The 21,032-nt window shown below is 47.4% G+C and overlaps 1 protein-coding gene across 2 annotated transcripts in view; it reads left to right on the top strand.

Moving 5' to 3' along the window:
* The window catches only part of KSR2 (kinase suppressor of ras 2), a 408,105-nt gene that overhangs the window by 350,274 nt on the left and 36,799 nt on the right, over window positions 1–21,032 (top strand). The window lies entirely within an intron of this gene.

The following is a 21,032-nucleotide window of genomic DNA, read 5'->3' as shown; positions in this document are numbered from 1 at the left end:
CTCTGGCTGTTGCTCTCCTGTTGCATTAGGGCTAGCCATATTCATGCCCTTCTTGGTGTGGCCTGTGATGCCAAGAGTCAGCTAGGATCTCTCTCCTTCTCATTCTCAACTCCAGTGAGAAGATCCCAAATATACAAGCCTCTCATCTTGACAGGTGTCATAGCAGGAGCTGTGAGCTCAGGAAGAGCCAGTGGGTCTTTGGTTCCCTTGTGATACAAAGCATCTTTGAGCCCACTTATAAGATCTCAGGGGTCAGAAGAAGGTGTGTTATTGTCTGTCAGCATTGACTGTGCAGATGATGGATTGACTGGAATCCATGTGTCAGATGGTGTTTTCAAAGGATTGGAGATTGAGAAGTGGCCCTTCAATCCTTCCTAAACGAGGGTAAACATGTTAGTTCTCAACCCTAAACAGAACAGAAGAGGCTCTCAAATAACCAGCTCAGACGGCATGCAGGGGCTGAGCTGTTCTCATGAGGTGAGTGTATCAATAAGCTTGTGCTGAGTAACAAGCTACCCCCAATGCTTGAGAGTTTTCCTCTCTTCTGTGGACAGTTCTGTGCTGAGCCAGGCCCAGTAGCTGGGCTCATGGATGTGTCTGTGGGCAGCTGGCAGGTCAGACTAGGAGCTGGTCATTCTTGGATGTCCCTACTTCTGTGTCCACAGGTTGGCAGGTTGGCAGCTGGAGTGCCCTGATTCTCCTCTTCATGGCCTTGTATACCCCAGCAGCCAAGATAGGCTCATTCTTGTGGTGGTCTCAGGATTCCAAGTGCTGCAAGAGGTTGAGCCCTGATGGGCAAGTGCCTTTCACACCTCTGTCATGTTGCCTTGATCAATGAACGTTGGCCAAACCAACTCACATGGTCAACCTAGATTTGAGGCATGGAGAAACAGACCTTACCTCGGCATGGGAGGATTTGTGATGTCATGTGGCAGGGGCATAGATGCAGGGAGAGGGACAACCTGAGGCTACTTCTACAACCTGCCACAGCTCCTTTCCTCCTCTCTTCATTATCCAGAATGTGTCATCCTCCTGCATAGCCTTTTATTTTGGGATGTGTACATCTTGTTGGAAGGCGGTCTTTCCCCTCCCCTCACTGGCCTTCTTTCTACTGCTTCCACCAGACTGTCACCCCAAATTTCTCTCCGGTCAGCTTCTCACATTCCAGTAACCCCTCTTTTTGACATCTCCAAACTAGAACTTTGAAACCCATCATCTCCTGTCCTTTGCCTGGCCCTTCTAAGGACCTCTCGCCTCCTGCCCTCTGACTTTCTCAGTGTTACTGATGGATCCCAGTACCCCAAGCCTCCCTCACCCCTTTCCCAAGGGCTGGGTAATTAGAAGTGGACAGATTCAGTTAGCAGCCACCCTTGAGAAATAAGTGGTCATTATGAAAATGTGTCACTCATCCTGTAAGCCAGCTGCATTTGGGGCCTGAAATTTCTATTATGTACAAACTCTGCCCCCCTACTCCCCGAGCACCGTAACTGCCTGCAGATTTCACAAATAGCACAGCCTTTTCCTGGCACCGTGATAAAGACTCTGCAGCTTTGGGACATGTAATTGGTCTATGAAGTGTTTTGGTATTTTGTGTGAAGAAGCCAGATGAGCCCCAAAGAAGTGGCATTTATTCCATATTATTGTATCATTATTTATTTTTTTATCTTGGGGGATGCTCTGTGAACCCCATTCTCCCATGTAGCACCATCCACTTGTTGACCGTCAGGCCTTTTATCTGAACATTCAGTTTGAAACCTGATATTTGAGTAATTTGATTAATCACCTGCATCCACATAATTGGCTGGCTGAGGTCGATGGTTGGACAATAGCCAACCAACTGGAACAATTTTGGGACCCTGGATTTATTTTACAGGGAACATAAGACCAGATAATTACCTGGCATATTCCAACTAAATTCACAATGGCGTGTTCTAGCCAATTACTTAGTAATTATCATCGGAGTTAACAAGTATTTCTAAGATTAGCTTCCTTGTAATACGATGTGTATGGCTCTTGGGGAATGAGTAATAACCAACTAGTTACCCAATTGCTATATCCACAAATACAATTAGCAGCAGGATTGCTAAATCGTTTCACGATTGGGTCATTATGAGATTATTGCAAAGCTATTGGCAGTCTGCACAATCGTTCATTTTAAAAACTCCAAGTGGAATTTGAAAGCCGACAGAGCTGAATGAAAACATCTCTCATCCTTCCGCCTTGCTGCAGAGTTCCCAAGGCCTCAGTGTCCCCATCTGCAAAATGAGGCAGAAGTGGGTGCTTGTGGCAGGGTCCCTCTAACTCTGACAAAAAGCTCTGGGAATGGGCTGGTTTGAAAAGCAGCCTGGAGCAGCTCTGGAGTGGTGCTCCCTGAAATATAGTCCACCTGGATCTCCTGCATCAGAGCCAGCAAAGGGAGGAAGGTCGTTCAAATGCAGGCACCTGGGTGCTCCTGTATTGGTTTCCTAGCGATGTTGTGATGGGCACACACTTGGGTGGTAATATGACACACATTTATTGTTCTGCAGTGATAGAGGTTGGAAGTCTGGAGTAGGTCTCACTGGGCTACAGCCAAGGGCTGCTCTCCTTTATGAATGAGAACATTTCCATGTCTTTTCAGCTTCTAGAACATTCCTTGCATTCTTTGGCTTGTGGCCCCTTAATCCTATCTTCAAGGCTAGCGGCATTCCCTCTTGCTTCCATGGTCACATAGCCTCCTTCTGTGGTCAGATCTCACTCTTACAAGGATACTTGTGATTGCATCTTGGACCTATCCATCTGGAAACCTCTCCCATTTCAACATGCTCAACCTCAATCACATCTACAAAGTCCCTTTGGCAATTTTTTTTTTATTCAGAGGCAGAGAGAGAGAGAGGCAGGCAGAGAGGTAGAGACACAGGCAGAGCGAGAAGCAGGCTCCATGCAGGGAGCCCAATGTGGGACTCGATTCCGGGTCTCCAGGATCCCACCCCAGGCTGCAGGTGGTGCTAAACCGCTGCGCCACCGCCACCGGGGCTGCCCCCTTTGGCAATATTGAGATAACTTTTGTGGCTTTCAGGGATTAGAACCTGGATATCTTTGGGCTTCAGTTTTTAGTTTATCACATCACCTTGGACCTAATGATTTAAGCCTGTTTGTAGGTTAAGACTTTCTAACCAAGCTCCCCAACCCATTCTAATCTAATTAATATCTGGGAACCATACCCTGGGGCATATTACCAGTGAGTACCTACTGTGTGCTTAGCACAGATGCTGATGTAAACCAGCTAGTGCAGAGGGAAATGGAAACAGGAAAGTTTTTTGGGGGAAAAAAAAGACCAGACAAAATTACAAAATAATTAGGATCTCAGTGGGAAGAAATTTGTTATTAATCTGGTGACAGGAGCCAGGACCAACCTACCTTAGCTAGGTGCCATGGAGACCAGACCAAAGCAAAACACTACCGCTGATGTCTCCAGGAGAGCTTCATTAGCAGGAGCCTGATCCCATTGAACTCATCCGGGCCATATTACAGATATGGAGACTGAGGCCAGGAGAAGAAAGTGGGGCTGGGACAGAAACACGAGGTCTCTAGCAATGCACTTGATCCTCCAACAGCTTGAAAACCCTAGCCTCCCCCAATCCTTGTCCATTCATTCATTCAATCATCAGATACTTAGTAAACACGTTGAGTACCAGGCACTTTGCTGGATGCCAGGGGATGACGCTGAGCAAGACAGACATAGACCCTGTTCTCAGAATGCTGTCATTGTAGTGGGGGAGACAGAGTAGTGCTAAGTAATAATGAGACCATTTGAATAGGTCCCAGCATATTGAAGGAACCAAGCCAGAGCAGTGCTATAGAGAGACTTGGGGATGGAGTTATTTTAGGTATGCATTATGGGAGGGAAGATCCAGGCAGCCTCTCTGAAGAAGTGGCATTTGTGCATAGACCTGAGTGCAAAGAGCCAGCTGTGAAGACATGGGGCAGGGCACACCTAGCAGAGGGAGTAGCACATGCAAAGGCCTGGGGGTAGGAATGAGCAGCGTGTGCTTTGGACCAGAAAGAAGACTGTGGTAGAACATGGTCGGTGAGGACGAGAGGGTGGGAGGTGAGTAAAGAAGCCAGCAGGGGCCAGACTGGGGAGGGGAGTGGTGCTTGAGCCTGGTTGACTTGGGCACTGATGCCTACAGCAGCCCATCAGCTTGGCACCAGCTCATTTGGGGCAAGATTGTTCATCTATAGGAGTCTGGCCCATGCATTGTAGGATGGTTAGCAGGATCCCTGCCCCTTACCCACCAGATGCCAATAGTACCAAGTCCTTAGTTGTAAGAACCAAAAATGTCTTCAGAGATGGCCGAATATCCCCTGGGGCAAAGTCACCCCCAGTCAAGAACCACTCCCTGAGAGTCTCTGGTTTAATTAGTCTGTAGAGGCCACAGATTTCAGTACAAAACTTCCCCCACATGACTCTACGAGGCACCTGGGAAACCCTCTGCTGTAGGACCTGGAAGCCTGGCGAGAGGTCTGGATCTTATTATGCTCAGGGTAGCCCTTGGAGGGTTGTGAGCAGGGTCAGGAACTAATGTCTTAAAGGACAAAAAAAAAAAAAAAAAGAAAGAAAAGAAAAGAAAAACCCAAAATAGAGGGTGGTGGCCCAGGAAGAGTATTTTGACAGCTGCCAAGGCAGTTTATCTGGAGGAGGGAGGTGGGGGCTTGTGGGAAATGCCAGTGTATCTGCCCTGACTTCCCATTCTGGTCGGTGCCGATGACTTCACCAGGCGCCAGTGCCTGGTCCCTCATCCCGGCCCGCTGCCCTTGGCCAGCCCGGGAAGCACTGCGTTATGACGGCCCTGCGCCGTCGCCCTTCTGCAGGTGGTGCGTCTGTACCAGCAGCTCCACCCTCGTTGTCACTAAGGGTGGGTCAAGGGAGGGAGAAGCCGCCCCATTCTTCCCGAAAGGTTTATCACCATGTCCCAGTGCACTTATTAGCTCCCGCCCCAGCCCTGTCCCTGGAAAGGAAGACGCAGTGTGCTCATGGGCCAGGCGGAGACGACCGGGTCCATTGTGGGGCTCCCTTCCTGGAAGCTAAATGGGGCACAGCTGATCCTCATGTCCGAAACCATCTCCCTGCCTTGAGAGGCATTTATTTAATGTTGATAAAGGCAGAGCCCCCCAAAGACACCAAAACAGCAACAGGTTCCACCAGCCTTCAGCAAGTGCCTTGCTTCGGGCCGGGCATGGTGATGTTCTTCCTTTTGTTACTGTGCCCATATTACAAGTGGGGAAACTGGGGTCAGACAGGGAAGGGGAGCCCTTGAACAAGACTGGCAGGACCTGGAATTGAGCAGACAGGGATCTGATGTTAGCCCAGCGGCTTCCTTCTTTGCCTCGGGCTGCATCCGCCAGGGGGAGGGGGTAGGCAAGACTACTACATCGCAGGATTTCCCGGATCACACCAGACTCACCTGCGGGACTTGGTAACAATGCAAGAGCTAGGCTCCCTCCTAGATCAATGAGCCAAAGCCTCTGTCTTTTTAATTAAGTTTTGGAGGATTTGGTACACTGCCTTTTGAGAGCCACTGGCTTATTAAACCGGTTTCATTTTTTTGTAGCTTTGATTCTGTTTATGTACTAACATACCCTGTAAGTTGCTATGGGCCAGCACACACATACACTCACACACACGCCTCTTCCATATACACTCTACATCACACACTCTCTCTTCTCTTTCTTTGTCCTGCTCTTTTAATTTTTTTTTTTAATTTATGATAGTCACAGAGAGAGAGAGAGAAGCAGAGACACAGGCAGAGGGAGAAGCAGGCTCCATGCACCGGGAGCCCGACGTGGGATTCGATCCCAGGACTCCAGGATCACGCCCTGGGCCAAAGGCAGGCGCCAAACCGCTGCGCCACCCAGGGATCCCTGTCCTGCTCCTTATCTTATAAAACACACACTCACTTTCTCTCTCCCAGCAAAAGACTTGTAGTATTAACAATAACAATTGATGAAGATCCCATAGCCCACAAGCCCCCACCTCCCTCCTCCAATCTTTTCCTAGAATCTCCAAATTATTTAAAGCCATGCTTCAGGGCAGCCCGGGTGGCTTTAGCGCCGCCTTCAGCCCAGGACCTCATCCGAGAGACCCGGGATCGAGTCCCGTGTTGGGCTCCCAGCGTGGTGCCTGCTTCTCCCTCTGCCTGTGTTTCTGCCTCTCTCTCTGTGTCTCTCATGAATAAATAAATAAAATCTTAAATAAAGCGATGCTTCATAGCGTGGACCCCTGGCTAGCATCACCTCGGAGCTTTTTAGAAAGACAAATATAGGATAAAGAATTCCCTCTCTCCTAATCAGAAGCTCTGGGGGTGGGCCCACTCTCTGAGTTTAAGAAGACTTCCAGGAAGTCTCTATGTGCTCAAGATCAGAACCATCGCTCTAAAGAGACCGGCTCCCACTTCCTACCCTGAGTGATCAGGCTTTTCTGCTGCCAAGAGCTGCACACCCTTGAAACTTCCTGCGGCCTCAACGAACCATTTTGCCAGGCGGCACAGACTGGTGAGTGGCTGGGCCCAGGAAGAAGGAGGGCCCAAAATGTCCAAAAGTGAAGACCAGCAGGGGCCTGAGAGCCACCCGTTAGCTTCAGTGCTAACGCGTGTTCACAGATGTGCATGGGACCCTGGCTGAGTGCCTGGCTGCCTGCTAGGTTCTCAGAACACAGTTCCTATTGTCCTACAAAGACTTTCCATTCCAGCAGAAAAGACGGTCAGTAACAAATTAGACAAGTAAGATAACTACAGCATTGCCTTAAGAGCTGTGAAGACCACAAATGGAGGATGGGTCAGAGTGACAGGAGGGCTACTTTGAGGAGGGGCTGAGAAGAGGTATCTGGGGGAACTGACATTTGCACTGAGACCTAATGAAGAGGAGCAGCAGGGAAAGAGTGGTCCAGGCGGTGGTACAGCAGGTGCAAAGGCCCTGAGGTGGGAATGAGACAGGCACATTTGAAGACCAGAAGGAAGTATGTGAATGACTGCGGGGAGGCAGGAAGGAGGCTGCAGGGCTTCAAAGGTGTGAATAAAGGTGTAGAATTTATTCTATTGCAGTGGGAAGCCAATGAAAGATTTTAAACAGTAGCTAACTCACAGCACTCTGCAAGCTTCCTGATGGCCTGGCTGCCTGCTGCCTCCTCTTACACTCTGCTAATTCGTCAGTTCAGTGTGTCAAAACTCATTTGGTTGAAAGCAGTGAAAGCACCAACCTAGCCCAGCCCCAAAGAATGCAAGCAGAGGAAATGGGATTCTGGGGTGCTCTGGATATCGCTGTGGTGTTTCCACCTGAGTGGGGCTTCAGAATAGGTGCCTGAGTGGTTCCTCTGTGTTTGGGAACACCAAAAACTTAAGAGGCTTTTTCAGGGGTGGGAATAGGAGGGATCAGGACAATAAGGGGCATTCCAGAGACATCTTGTCGTGAGAGAGGGGCTTGGGATATACACCCCAGGAAAGAGAAAGGAACAGGGCTTCCCCACTGCTTTCAGGAAGATTTTAAAAAATTTCTCATTGGGCAAGTGTCCTCAGTCGCTGGGTGCCCAGAGTCTGAATGCAGTTGTGATGTCATGTGAGGTTGGCTGGATTTCACCCACCCCCCAACTCCAACCCCTTGGGGCAAGGTAGTAGTGAAATGCCGTGGGGCCTCATTTGCACAGCACTCTAAGTCTGGTAAATATCAGGAGCTTTTTAATAGACGACGTCCAGCTCCGAATCAGTTCTTGTTTTTTTGTGCTTTCAAATATAACAGCGCCAAGCTGCAATATTTGACAAATAGAGGACCCTGCCTTCTAAGACAGTAGTAACTCCATCCCCGAATGAGATCTTGACTTCCTTTTCCAGTAACTCTGTACTTGTGGGCTTTCTGATTTCTTCCCCCCTTTGGGCCAGTTTGATTGTCCTAAATATAACATACAAGAGTGGGGGTGGGGGGGCACTGAGCACATGAAGATTCCACCCCCCCCATCATCTAGTGGAATCGTCTTCCTTTTATGTTCAAAAAGCTGAATTGCTTTTCCTTTATAAAGCACAGCTGAAAAGGTTTTTTGTCTGTGGCTGCCTTTAATTGTGCTGGAATGTGAAGCACCCCGGGACTTTTGTGAAGGAAGCGCTATAAATGCACTGCATCATTATCATCATTATTATTAACATCATCTCATGTACATTGCATATGCCTGTTGGTGAATGACCATATGACCAGCAGAGGAGTTGCCTGGGTGAAGGCTTCGCCACTGGCCATCACATTCCTAAAATCTCAAAGATTCTAAATTACTGTGTGGGCCATCTGTTATCACTTAAAAAGTCACTTGGGCGTCTTATTAGGCGAGTGATAGCTTATTGAAAATACAGATCAGCAAAAAGAAAATGAAATTCACCTGTAAGGTCTACAGCCAGAGGCAATCACATTAACATTTTGGTATATATCTTTGCAGGCAGGTTTCTCAATATATATATGCAGTTTCCATATATATGTGTGTGTGTGTGTGTGTGTATATATATATATATATACATATATATATGATACATATACATATATATGATACATATATATATATATATATACACACACACACACACACAAACTGATGGTTTGTATTTGTCAGGGTAACAATAGCTGCTGTAACAAGTTGTAAAGCATTAGATGGCTCTACACAATGGAAGTCCATTTTTTGCTCACATGGTAAGTCCAAGATGGGTGTTCCTGGAATGTAGGTGGCTTTTCCTCAGGTGTGGAGGGATCTAAGGCCAATCTCAACTTTTGGATCCAACCCTAGGGCTCAGAGTGCTCTGCATCTAGCTGGGGAAAGAAGAAAGTACATAGAAGTTGTGTGGGATGTTCCCATGAGCCATACTTATGAGTGATGCACATCATTCTACCCATGTGTTATGGGCTGGCACATTTCCTTGACCACACCAGGCTGTAAGGGAAGCTGAGGAAGAGCCAATTGTACTCCCAGGAGGAAACTGACATGGGTTTTGGTGAAGAGCCAGCAGATCTTTGACTACGCAGACATTTATGGATAGATCTTCTATCCCATGAAGATAGACTCATCTGGCAATCCTGTTCTATGACTTTGTTACTTTCACCAAATATATGTATGAATGCTCCATTTTTTGGATTTTGGTTTTTTGCAAATTACTTTTGTGTGCTTCTGTTTCCTCATCTATAAAATGGGATGACCCTTTTCCCTCCTGCAAGGTAGAAATAAGAATTAGAGATCAAGCTATAGCTTAATGCCTCCAATAGCCAGAGGTGCTCAATACCTTGTATCTCGCAGTTGCTATGATAATAATGATGCTACTCTAACGATGATGACAATAATGATAGTGATAGCAATTAACAGTAGTGGTGTATTTCCTCCCGGGTGCCAAGGCATCCCTGGCACTACAGGCAGCAGGTGTTTTATGTTTATTATAACATCAAATGATACAAGGTTATGGCTATAGGTTGACCCCTTGGACTCATGACCCAGTGCTGCTCCTGGCTTGTACCTTGGCCATGTTACTTAACCTCTCTGAGCTTTGACCTGTCCACAGGGAGATGTTGACAAAGGAGCTGGATATCCTGGTCTCTAGCTTAGAGAAAGGTTGAGGCTGGAAATAACCATGTGTGAGTCATCTGCAAAGAAGTGGTGATTGAAGCTGTGGGCTTCTGTGGAAGCTGAGGTCATCCAGGGAGGTGCAGGAGGTCACCCAAGGACAGAGCCTAGAGCACCTCCACCCGCACAGGGTGCCTTGGTGGGGAAGGGTCACCACGCACAGGAGACTGAGAAGAAACAGGCAGGACTAGAGGAGCCTAGAAGAGCATGAGGCCCTGGAGTCAATCCAAAGTGGTATTGCATTGCCCACCTTCCCCCCGCCCCCTCATTCCCTGGTACGCCATCGCTGTGTTTTGTTTTCATTAGAGCACTTCTCACCATAAGATAATATCTTCCTCAATTTGTCTGCTTGCTTTTTGTCTCTTTTCCCTACATCCTTTCCCCCACCCTAGAACATAAGCCCTAGGAAAGCTGGACCTCAGCTATTTGGCTCACCTCTGTATCCCCAGTCTCTAAAACACTGGGTCCTCCTTAAATACTTGTTGAATGAGTGAATAACTATTTCCAAAAATATATTCACACACATTATCACAGCCTGCTCCTCTAGGCAAATGTAGCAGCAAACAATGAATGGAACTGTTTACTCGGAATCACTAAGAAATGAGTGGGACATAAGTAAAATGTAGTACAAACTAGTGGGGGGGGGTGGCTATAAGATGTGGGGGAATTAACAGGGACCAAAAGCAAAAGATGCCAACTATGTGATGTAAGTGAGAATACAAAAAGAGACTGGGTGTAATGGTGGAAATGAGGAAGGGAAGGCATGGCCCCTGCCCCCTGATGCTAACAGACAGGTAACTGGATGATTCTCAGTGTCACAATCTCTGCAATAGGATCCTGGGGAGCTGTGGGGACCTGGAGCTGGCCCTTTTCCAACCAAGGAACTGGCCAGAAGGACAAGAAGGTATTGGCATTCCTAACAGCCAAGAACTGTAATGCAGAGGGCTGGCGTTGGGAGGGAACAAGACAGGGAAGAGGCAGCAGAGTCAGCAGCTGGAGTATAGGACCCATTTGGGTACTAGCAAGAGATAAGAAGCTGGAGATAGTCTGAAAGGACCTCATGGGCCAAGCTAAGGAATCTGGACTTTTCTCTCAGAGGCAGGGAGTACTACCCAGAGTTTTAGCCAGAGGAGTAACACAGTCCAGTTCGCATTTTAGAAAGACCACTTTGGGGTGATCCCTTTCCTTAGAGGAGCTTGCAGCGGGACTGTCCATCTGTTCCCCGTCCCCCCTCCAAAAATGGTGTGGACAGTGTTAATCCTCCTCGGACATCAGCGGGAACAAGTGTGGGTTTTAATGCCCTAGGTTCTAAAAGATACTTGGCATGACTCCCTGAGGGGAGAGAGCAACAGCAAGCTGGCAGTCCTCTGGAAACAAAGGCATTTTCAACAGCTTTCACTATTTACCCAAGTTAAAAATAGCCAGCTGTGCTCCCATGTTTTGAAGGCAAGTGTGGGCAACATCAGGTCCTTAACATGTGTTCCAGAAACCAGAGGGACGGTTTCCTCAGCTTTGCTGGCAGGCCATGGTTAAACAGACTCAGGAGCATGGGGGCAGCTTTGCGGAGGAAATCAGGGTTGTAATTAAAAGCTGGTTTTCTGTGATCTGATCGGCCTGCATGCAAATACTGGATTTTCTGTCTTTTGAATGGGTTTAGTGACTGTCTGAAGTAGGTACATTCAATTCCCCCATTTATGGATGAGGAAGCAGATGAAGCAAGGTGCCTACAGTTACATAACGCTGGGGATGGTCAGGATTCGAACTCAGGATTGTCTAATTCAGACCAGAGTTCATAACAAACCACTCCCTCCTGTTCTTTCCCTCCCCAACTCTAAGTCCATCCTTCTTTCTAATGCCCCTTTGGCCTCTGAGAATCCTGATCTGCTGGTCCTCACCCCTGGGCAGGGGGAAAAAGCTGACCTACCTCCAGGTCCTGTTCATTTGTCTGAGCCACCAAACTTACCTGGCTTATGACTTGTGGCCAGGTGCAAATTGTAACCCTGGCATGTGTCTGTCCCCTCCCCTCTCCTTGTGGTGGCCTCCAGGGTGGTATGGGTGGGTGGAGAGTGGGAAGTGTCAGATCAGTATGTTTTCACTTCTCTGGGAACTTGCTGGGCCCTGGGCTTTGCTTTGATGTATTCCCAAACTGGTTACGGTTGCTTGGGCACTTCTCAGCTTCTGCTTTGTCCCTGCCTGGTCGTGTTTAAGATAATTAAGCCCATAAATCAAATAATAAATAGATATTGACTCTTTGTCATGGACTATATCAGGATTGATTGACCAGTGGGAATACTGCTTTCCTCAATCAATGGGGAGCCAGGGGGATAAATAAATCTTGATAATGACTGGCAAGAGGAAAATCAATAGGTATATTAATATATGCATTGGGAGCCTATATCTTTGAATGTGAAATAAGAGTTTGTTTTGGCAGAAGAGGGAGAACCCAGGAGACAGGGAGCAGGACGAGACAGACAAACAGTATCCCTAGATGCAGGCATGGTACCTAGCACACCTTGGGTACTTATTATTTTTTTTGGTGAACTACAGAGATCCAAGGAAAGGTCTGCTTTAAAGAGAAACGGTATTTAGTATTTATTTTTTTCCATTCTCTGAATGTTGAGTGCTCAGAAATCTCATCTGCCTGTGGGCTGCACCCTCCTCTGGAAGAAAAGAGAGGATGGAAAGCCTGGATGTGATGGGGAACGGAGACCAGGCTGCTTAGTGGCTGGCAACTCCCACCGAGGAAGAGATTGCTGAACTCAGTCAGGGACAGGGAGCAAAATCAAAAGTCTGGTTGGCACGTTGAGCATAAGGTACCTCTGAGCCTTTCAAGAGGTGATGTCAGGTAGGCATTTAGATAAATGGCTGTTCAGAGTGCAGTTCTGGACGTGAGGCCCAGAGCTGGCAGTCGTCTGTGCTATGAGAAACGAGGAACCAATGGCCTGGGGCAGCACTTCTCCAAGTGGAACTCCTGGGTGGGGCCTGAGAATTTGCATTTTTAACTGGTTCCCAAGTGATGCTGACACTGTAGGTGTAGGAACCCCATTTGAGAACCAGTGAAGGCAGTGGGGAAAGATGTAGGCGAGAAGAAGGCAGAGTGTGCCTATAAGGAAGCCTGATCAGGAGGGGCCAGAGAATCGAGGAGAACCAGGAGGGTGTTATCATGGAAGCCCAGGGCAGACAGTATTTCAGCAAGGGAGCGTGGTCAGCAGTCTCAGATGCTGCTATACAAAGACCAGGCGAGATGCAGCTGGAAAAGTGTTCCCTGGAACTCCTGCAGCCTCAATATTTTGTTGGGTTGTGGCTTTCCACCCATTGGCAGACCTCCCTGTTTACCTGTCCAGGGATGTTTGACCGCCCCACCTGTGCTCCTAGGTGTACACCATGTGAACTTCCAGGTTAGGGCCGAGGTTCACGTGGGAATGGAGCTCTTTACCCTCTGAACTGGAAGGATGGTGATGATTTTAGTGATGCTAGTAATAGTTTCAGAGGGGGCTGAGGCACACAGCTGGAAGATCCATTCCCAGGAACAGCAGGAAAGAGCTGAAATTCATCAGGATGGCTGTACGGATTCACCGAGGCTGGAAGTGAGTCCGCTCCTGGAGTGTTCTTTCTGGGCACGGCACAGCATTGTTTTCAAAACCAGTCCTTGATGTTCAGCATAACTAAAAGGAAGGAAGGGAAGTTGGTTGCTTGGTTGAATCCTTGTCCATATAAGAGAGGGCTTTGTTGTGAAGTGGCACTCTCGATATCAAGGGGAACTTGTTTGTTGAGCTTCTACTGCATGCTGAGTTCTCTGCTAGGTACTTTAGAGCTATTGCTTCACATAATTGTTGTCCACATTTTACAGATGAGGAGGCTGGGACTTTGGGAGATGAGGTGGCTCATCCAAAGACCTACAGCTGGTGTGAGTCTGAATCAGGCAATACCGTTGACCTCTCTGATCCTTAAGGCTCTCTTGAGCCTTAACACTACCAGGCTCTACTGTGTCATCTTAAGAACAGACATAATTTTGTGTTCGAATATTCCTTGTGACTGTTCTCCAAGGCTCTCTGAATGAGTTTCATAGATCACTGTCATGCTCTGGTCTCTTCTCTCATCCTTGGGTATGGAGTAAAATTTTTTTAAAGATTTTATTTATTTATGAGAGAGAGAGAGAGAGAGAGGCAGAGACACAGGCAGAGGGAGAAGCAGGCTCCATGCAGGGACTCAATCCCGGGTCTCTAGGATCACACCCTGGGCCAAAGGTGGTGCTAAACCGCTGAGCCACCCGGGCTGCCCAGGTATGGAGTAAAATTTATAGGGATTTTCCCTATATAGAAAATTTAACTGGGGTGGGAAAGCATTCTTGCATGTTAAAGTCAAGAATCTGTATATCTCCCAGTGCCCGGCCGTGTGCGTCATCAGAAAGTACAAGCCGACAGTCACCGAAATAAGCTCCAAAAACTCTCGGTTTACTAGTTGTCTGGATCTGAGTAATTAGACTTTAATACAGGTTTGTCAATGTAAGTTTTTCGTTTGGACTGGTAATTTTTAAGCCTTTCTGAGCCTCACTTTTCTGTATCTGTGCAATGGAGATTATAGGCCCCTACCTTGTGGGATTGTTGAGGATTAAGTGGGTTTCTACATATAAGGCACTAAGCCTGTTATACCTTGTAGAAATTGGTAATGGAAAGCCTCACTAAAGTGGACTCAGGATGCTGGCAGGGAAGGCTGGAAGGGGGAGCTGTGCCACTCAATGTCAGTGGCAGGAAGAATCATCAATTTACAGACCCCTAACAAAAGAATCTCCACAGGAAAGAATCATCAATCCAGACCCCAGCAGGGAAAGGTGTACATTGCTTCTCCTACAAGGATCGACTAGCCCTGGAACTCAGCTGATGAGCAACTCCTCACCCTGAACCCTTGCTTCTCTCCTCTGGACTTTCCTTTCAAAACAACCCCTCCCAGCTTCCTCTTCCTTTTCCATAAAATAACGTCCTCTTTGTTTGTTGGACTTGCCTATGGCTTTGCCGTAGCTTGCTTATCCGGGTTGCAATTCTCTGCTATTTTGCTGTTATAAAATAATGGGTGTTTTATTTTTAAGGCTAATAACATGAAGTTCTATGTAAGCATTGGCAATTCTCGTTGCTGCAGTGATTATTACTAGTAGCCCTGCATCGTGAGTATGCAAGGGGGCAATGCAAATACCACTCTTGTCATATGCTACAAGAGGAAGAACTTTGGACATGGAGTTATGAGTCCTGGCTTTGTCACATGCTGGCTGTGTGACCTTGGTCAAATCACTTCCCCTCTCTTAGCCTCTGTGTTTTCATCTATAAAGTGGAAATAACCATGTATGTTTCCCTGGGTGGCTAGGAGGAGCATATGGAATGGCAAGACTGAAAACTTGGCATGAAATGGCCGGAATTAGAGAAATGTGGACTAGTTTTAAAAATTGTCTAATAATAACAGTTTATGAAGCATTGACTACATGTCTGGTGGTGATCTAAGCACTTCGACTTTTCCCAGCTGCCAGGTGAGGTTGGTACTTCTGTACTGGTGGAGCTGGGATCAGGGCTCCTGTCTGCTGTTGTCAAAGCGGGTATACATAAGCACTTTATTGGGGAGGAGGATTTTCTTCTTGAACTGGCAGGTGGCAGTGACCCAAGTTTCAAGCTGGGGCTGCAGCTGAGGGGAGCGGCAATCAGTGTCCCCTTCCTGGGGTCCAGTACTTCAGTGGTCTCCCGGGCAGACCATCCCTCTACCATGACTGACAGATGAGAAATAGGGCTACGGGCCCCAGCTGTCCTCTCCTTTTGACAGAAACAGAGTCTTGGGGTTGGGAAGTTGTTCTTGCCTCTAATCAAAAGGCTCGTCTCTGAGTCCTCTTCAAAAGCAGATTCTGTTTCTTGTAGGTGTTCAAAAGACCCAAAGGAATGCCGAGCAGGAACAGACCCAATATCTTCAAAGGCAAGGAAGGAGTCCCAGCCATCTTCAGACTTTCCCCAGCTGGAGCCAGTCCCTCCTAGGCAACTATTAGTACAGCCTTTTGGGACTGAGGCCCAGATCAAGGATTTTCAGGGGACTTGTCTGGAGTTTATGTAGACCACTGGGGCATGTCCCTGCATGTCTGGCACCCAGGTCCGATCTCTATCTGAGCAATAGAAGTGCTTCTGACAGGTTCTCAGGCAAAAGATGCTGTACCTTAGCCCAATGGGCTATTATTCATCTTGTTAACTCACTGTTTCTTGGGCCCAGCCAGCCTTGCACCCGTTCCTCCTGTTGGAATTCTGCTTCCCCTGCCCCACCCTCTTCCTCTCCAGCTTTCAGCCTTGGTGCTGGGATATCCCTGGGGCTTATCTCACTCATCCAGTTACAGAATATGGAGGTGGAAAATGAGTGCTGTTGACATGGCATCTGGAGGGATGGGCCTTCCATTATGTGCTGTGTATGGCAAGGGAAGGGCCGGAAGGGAGCCAAAAGTTCAAATACTACTTCTGCTGTGACCTCAGACAAACCTTTAACCTTTCCAGCTCTCAGTTTGTCTGTGAAATGATTAGAACATTACCTACTTCATCTTTATCTGGGTCATTTTCCTCCTTGCTTAAGCCTGGTTTGCCTAAGCTGAACCCTTAGGAGTGAATGACCACTCATTTATCCATCTATCCATCCATCTATCCACCTTTCCACCCATCTACCCACCCATCTATCCATCCATCCATCCATCCATCCTCTCCTCAATTCATCCATCCATCCATCCATCCATCCATCCACCTTCTCATCAATTCATCTACCCATATCATACCCCCAACCCTCTTTACAGATGTACCCATCCAACATCACCACCCTTCCTTCCCGCACCCATCCAGCATTTGCCCTGTCTTCCCCATCCATTCATCCATCCATCCATCCATCCATCCATCCAACATCCACCTGCTCAAGTACCCTTCTTCCTACCAACTCATCCTCCCATCTCCTGCCTAGATATTCATATGCCCATCCACCTACTCATAGCCCATCTACTCATAGAATGATCTAGCCATCTAGCCATTAAGCAAATGGTTGTTGAGAGCCCATTAACACTGGTAGGCACTGGGAATGAGAGTTTAGAGCTTTCCTTCTGAGACCTGTTGGAGGTCAGACAGTGTGTCATAATTAAAGCCAGCTCCTTGGAGCAAAGCAAGGGTAGAGTAGGGAAACATCCATAGACGGGAATCGCAGCAGACTGCACGCCCATGGAAATGAACTGTGGGTGGCACATTCCCAGATATGAAAAGAAAACAGACCATCTAAACAAAAAACAGGCAGCAAGCCTGAAAGAATCATCTCTGACTCCTGTTTCCTTGCCTTTGGTCTTATTTTTATGGGATTCTATGCTGATGAGCATGGAAGCAGAGACCCTGGAAGTACCTGGAGGTCTTGGGCTGGTGGGGATGGGGAGAAAAGATGCCAATTTAGTAGGCTCCAGAGTAGCTTAGCACATTTTCTGAAGGTTGGAGGTGGGGAGACGGATGAGTGGCAGGGCTGTTCCCTGCCTACTTTACACCCCATTAACTCCCATCTTGTAATAATGTATCAGTGGCAGGCTGGAGTTGAGTTATTCATTATTTATAGAGAAAGAGTTTGCTAAGCAAATCAGCAGTTCAAACAAGATCACAGGGGGGTAGATTTAACCCACTCAAAAAAAAAAAAACAACCAGAGTAGAGCCTCAGCACAATCACTGGCTGCAGGCAGATGGAACTGCTGGGGACAGACGGACACCCACTGGCCTTAATGGTTCCTGCCTTGTAATTCCAGAAACCTTCACTTTATTTCTAAGTGGCCTTTCTCTGAGGAACGCATCTCCTCCCCTTCTCTGCTCCATTTGGCCCGGTTTCGACAACCGGTTCTGTGTTGCCTTTCAATACCGCAGTAAAAGGCTCCAGTCAACCCTGATAAGAATATCTTTGGGAGTCAAGTGTCAAAACCAGGTCTCTTGAACTCCTTCCCCTGTGTGAGATGAGTGGCCATGGTTTTCTTTAAATGTCTTAAAGATCTCTGGGCCTTTCATCTAAGGACATCCTCTTGGACTTGAAGTTGGGACACCTGCTTTCCCATCTGGGTGCTGGATGATGCCAGGTCCTCCACTTCCTTATCTGTAGAATGGGCACACTGCATGCATATGCTATACATACATCCCTATGCTATGGAGATATTTCAAGCAGGAGATTAAACCGGACAGTGTTTTGTAAACCAAAAAAATTTTTGAAACAGATGTGAGGGCAGATCATTTTTTAGATGGATGTCAATGAAAATGAGAGGTATTGTTTTTTGGTTTTTTTTTTTTTCCTTTGAGTGAAAAATGAGTTGTTTCCATTTTTCCAGTAGTTCTGAACCTTGGCTTAACATTGGGATTATCTGGGGAGCTTTTTTAAATTTAATTTTTAATGAATGATGTTGGGACTCCACCCCAAAAAAGGTCCTGATCCAAATGTTCTGGGGTGGGACCTGAATGTCCTTTCATTTAAGCTCTCCAGGTAATTCCTTCATGGAACCAGGATTAGGAACCACTATACAATTCCCAGATGAGCCATGTTCAATTTCTCCCCTGACCTGCGCCCAAATCCCTGTTCCATTGTAACAGGGACCCTGGAGTCTTAACCTCCTAGCTGCTATGTTCTTTAAAAAGGACAGATTATGTCTCGGTTATCAGAATTATTAAGAGGAATAAATCCGACAACATAGGTGAAGTATGTTTCTTTGATGCCAACAGCACAGCTTGGGCTTGGCAACTGATAGCTAACATCACTGTTGTTATTTCTCACGGGTTGGCCAATAAAATACCAGTTTCAAGTAGCTTTTGGGCTTCCTTGGGACAAAGTTCAGAGATAAAATTCAGTTTCTAAAGAGCAGCAAAAGCTGTGTTAATAGATAGAAACAGTTCTCACCAGAAGACTCAGAATAGAAACAGTAAGGAGAATTACAGTTTGTTGGGTACTTACTAGGTATCAGGGCTCCTGCCAAAGCCTTTACTTGAATGATTTGGGGTCATCTTATAGCTACCCTCCTGAAGTAGGTACAACTATTATTCCCATTTGACAGATGAAAGACCTAAGGTTAGTGCCATCCAGGGAGGAGTCAGGGAAGCTGGGCATTGAGGCCAGTAGCCAAGCCCCAAGCCTCTGCACTGTGAGTTGGAGAGGAGAGAGGTAACGACCATGGTGGTCCTACCCAGAATGGTTAGGCGTGTGCCTGGGCTCATTTCGGTTCTGCTGAAGCACGGAGACCATTCTCCCACCTTGTCTTTTCAAGAGGACTAGGGCCAAGTATGCTCAGGTAGTCCCTTCCCGTTTCCAAGCCTCCATCCACCACCACCCCTTCCCCGCCCCATAAAATGGGGATGATGAGAATACATGAGATTATGTAGAGGATCCAAGGTGATGCCAGTGAAGGGCTTGAAACAGTGCATGTAAGGAGTGCTAGTGAAAGACAGTGATTAGTCCAGCTGTACCGTTTTTCTTGGGGATTTCACAGACCCCAAAACTTACCTCTACCACACTGCTGTGCATCCTTGGGCAAGCTACTTCCCCTCCCTGTGCCCCTACTTTCTTCTTCTGTACAATTAGGACAGCCTAATACCCTGTCCGGTATTAGGTATTAGGACCAGATGGCTGTGGAAAATTAAAGCAGTCTGAATATTCAGATGCTTAGAGTAGCACAGGGCATAGCTAAGTGTTAGCCATGCCACTGTTGTTCTCATTGATTTATTCCTAATTCATTTGTTTTCATTTTTTTCCATATGCTAAAATGTAAGTTCCATGAGGGCAGAGGCATTGCTTTTTAACCTATTACCTAAAACAGTAGCTGATACCATAATATGTGCTCAATAAATACTTGAAGGCATGAATGAGGGAGGGAATGGATGTTAGTTCCCAGGTGGCTGATGTATCTCTTAGACTATGCTGGGGTTTGGCTGTACCACTGCTGAGAGCGTCTATTGGCTCTGACATGACATGATGTGATGTGGCTTGGGAGCTCAGCCTTGGCTGAGACTTTGCTCACCTGTCTGTCTGTCTTACCCCCGCCTTTAGAAGAGATGGCCATTCCCTGAGTCACCCAGACATGACACTTGGCAGTTACTTTCCCCTGGATTTAGACACTGCCCTGGTCCAACTTTACCTGTCACTCAGGTGATTACCTGTATGAAGGCAATTGCTCATTTGGGCCCTGGAAGTATGCAGAAGGAATAACTGCCTCCCTGCTCCCAGCAGCAGTCTCGGGCTCCCTTTGGCTGGTTACAAGGGACAAGGGCCACATGAAGAGGCCAGGGTAGTGGTAGGTGGAGTCGTGTTGCATGGGACAAGGTTTCATCATTCTGCTATGGAGGACTCTGGAAGGATTTGTATTGGTGCACCGGATGGGGCGCATAACATGGTTTCCTTTTTGAGTCACAAAGCTCATTGCCCTGTTGTGTGCAGAGCAGGTTGGAGGGAGGGAAGTGGAGGAGGAGGCAGGCCAGCGAGGGACCATTGGGTTCATCAACTGAGAAGGGCTCTTAGAACTTCCTGACAGCAGTGGGAGGTCTCCTTGGGCCCCAACACCCTGATGATATTGGGACGATGTCTTAATGATGGCAGATGCTCTCTCTTTGCCTTCTCTGCACCTTTGCCAGAAACCCTCCTCCACAGCCACCCTTCCCCCATGCAGCAAGCTCTGCTCCCTCTTCTGTGCCCATCCTCCCACATGTAGCCTGAGCCAGACAAGGGTCTTTTCACACCTGCATCCTCCCCTACACTAGAAGTTCCAGGAGGGCCTGGATTGTCTCCTTGAGCCATGTGACTGACCCCAGAGTCTAGCACTCAGCCTGAGACCCAGGAGTCACCCGTTTATTGTACGAATTTACGCCCTGGGTGGTTACTTACAGGGAGACAGGAAATGAACACACTGTTAATTGTTTTTAATCCTTATAAGGAAGAGCAGTGTTTTGGTTGGTACTCTCCATGTGCCAGGCACAGCAGTAAGCTCTTTAGATAAATTGTTTAATTTTCAGAACAGTGAATTTGGTTCATTAAATCCAGCTTATGGATGAAATAAATGGAGGCTAAGAAAGATAAAGCAACATGTAGTGGTAGAGGCAGGGTTCACATCTAGGCATTTCCTTGGCAATTTATGAGGATGGTCCCGTCACTCTTATTTTGCAGATAAGGAATTGAGGCTCAAAGGGGTTAAATCACGTGACTCTGTTCCTTGACTGGGAGGCACCAGAGCCTATCCATTCACTCTGAAGCCCGTGAGCTATCTCTGGGCCTCTGTCCAGCTGCTCCTCTTATAGGAGAGAGTCTAAGGTCTGCTTGTCTGCTTTTCTCCTGGAAAGGCCCCCACACCAGGCTTTCTGCTCCCATCTTCCATGTGATTTTTGAAGCTGCACTGGGAGGTGACAGTCAGCTT

Source organism: Vulpes vulpes, chromosome 10, assembly GCF_048418805.1.
Source record: "Vulpes vulpes isolate BD-2025 chromosome 10, VulVul3, whole genome shotgun sequence".
Classification (NCBI taxonomy): Eukaryota; Metazoa; Chordata; class Mammalia; order Carnivora; family Canidae; genus Vulpes; species Vulpes vulpes.
Note: the sequence above shows the minus strand (reverse complement) of the source record. Positions and strands in the feature narration are given on the sequence as shown.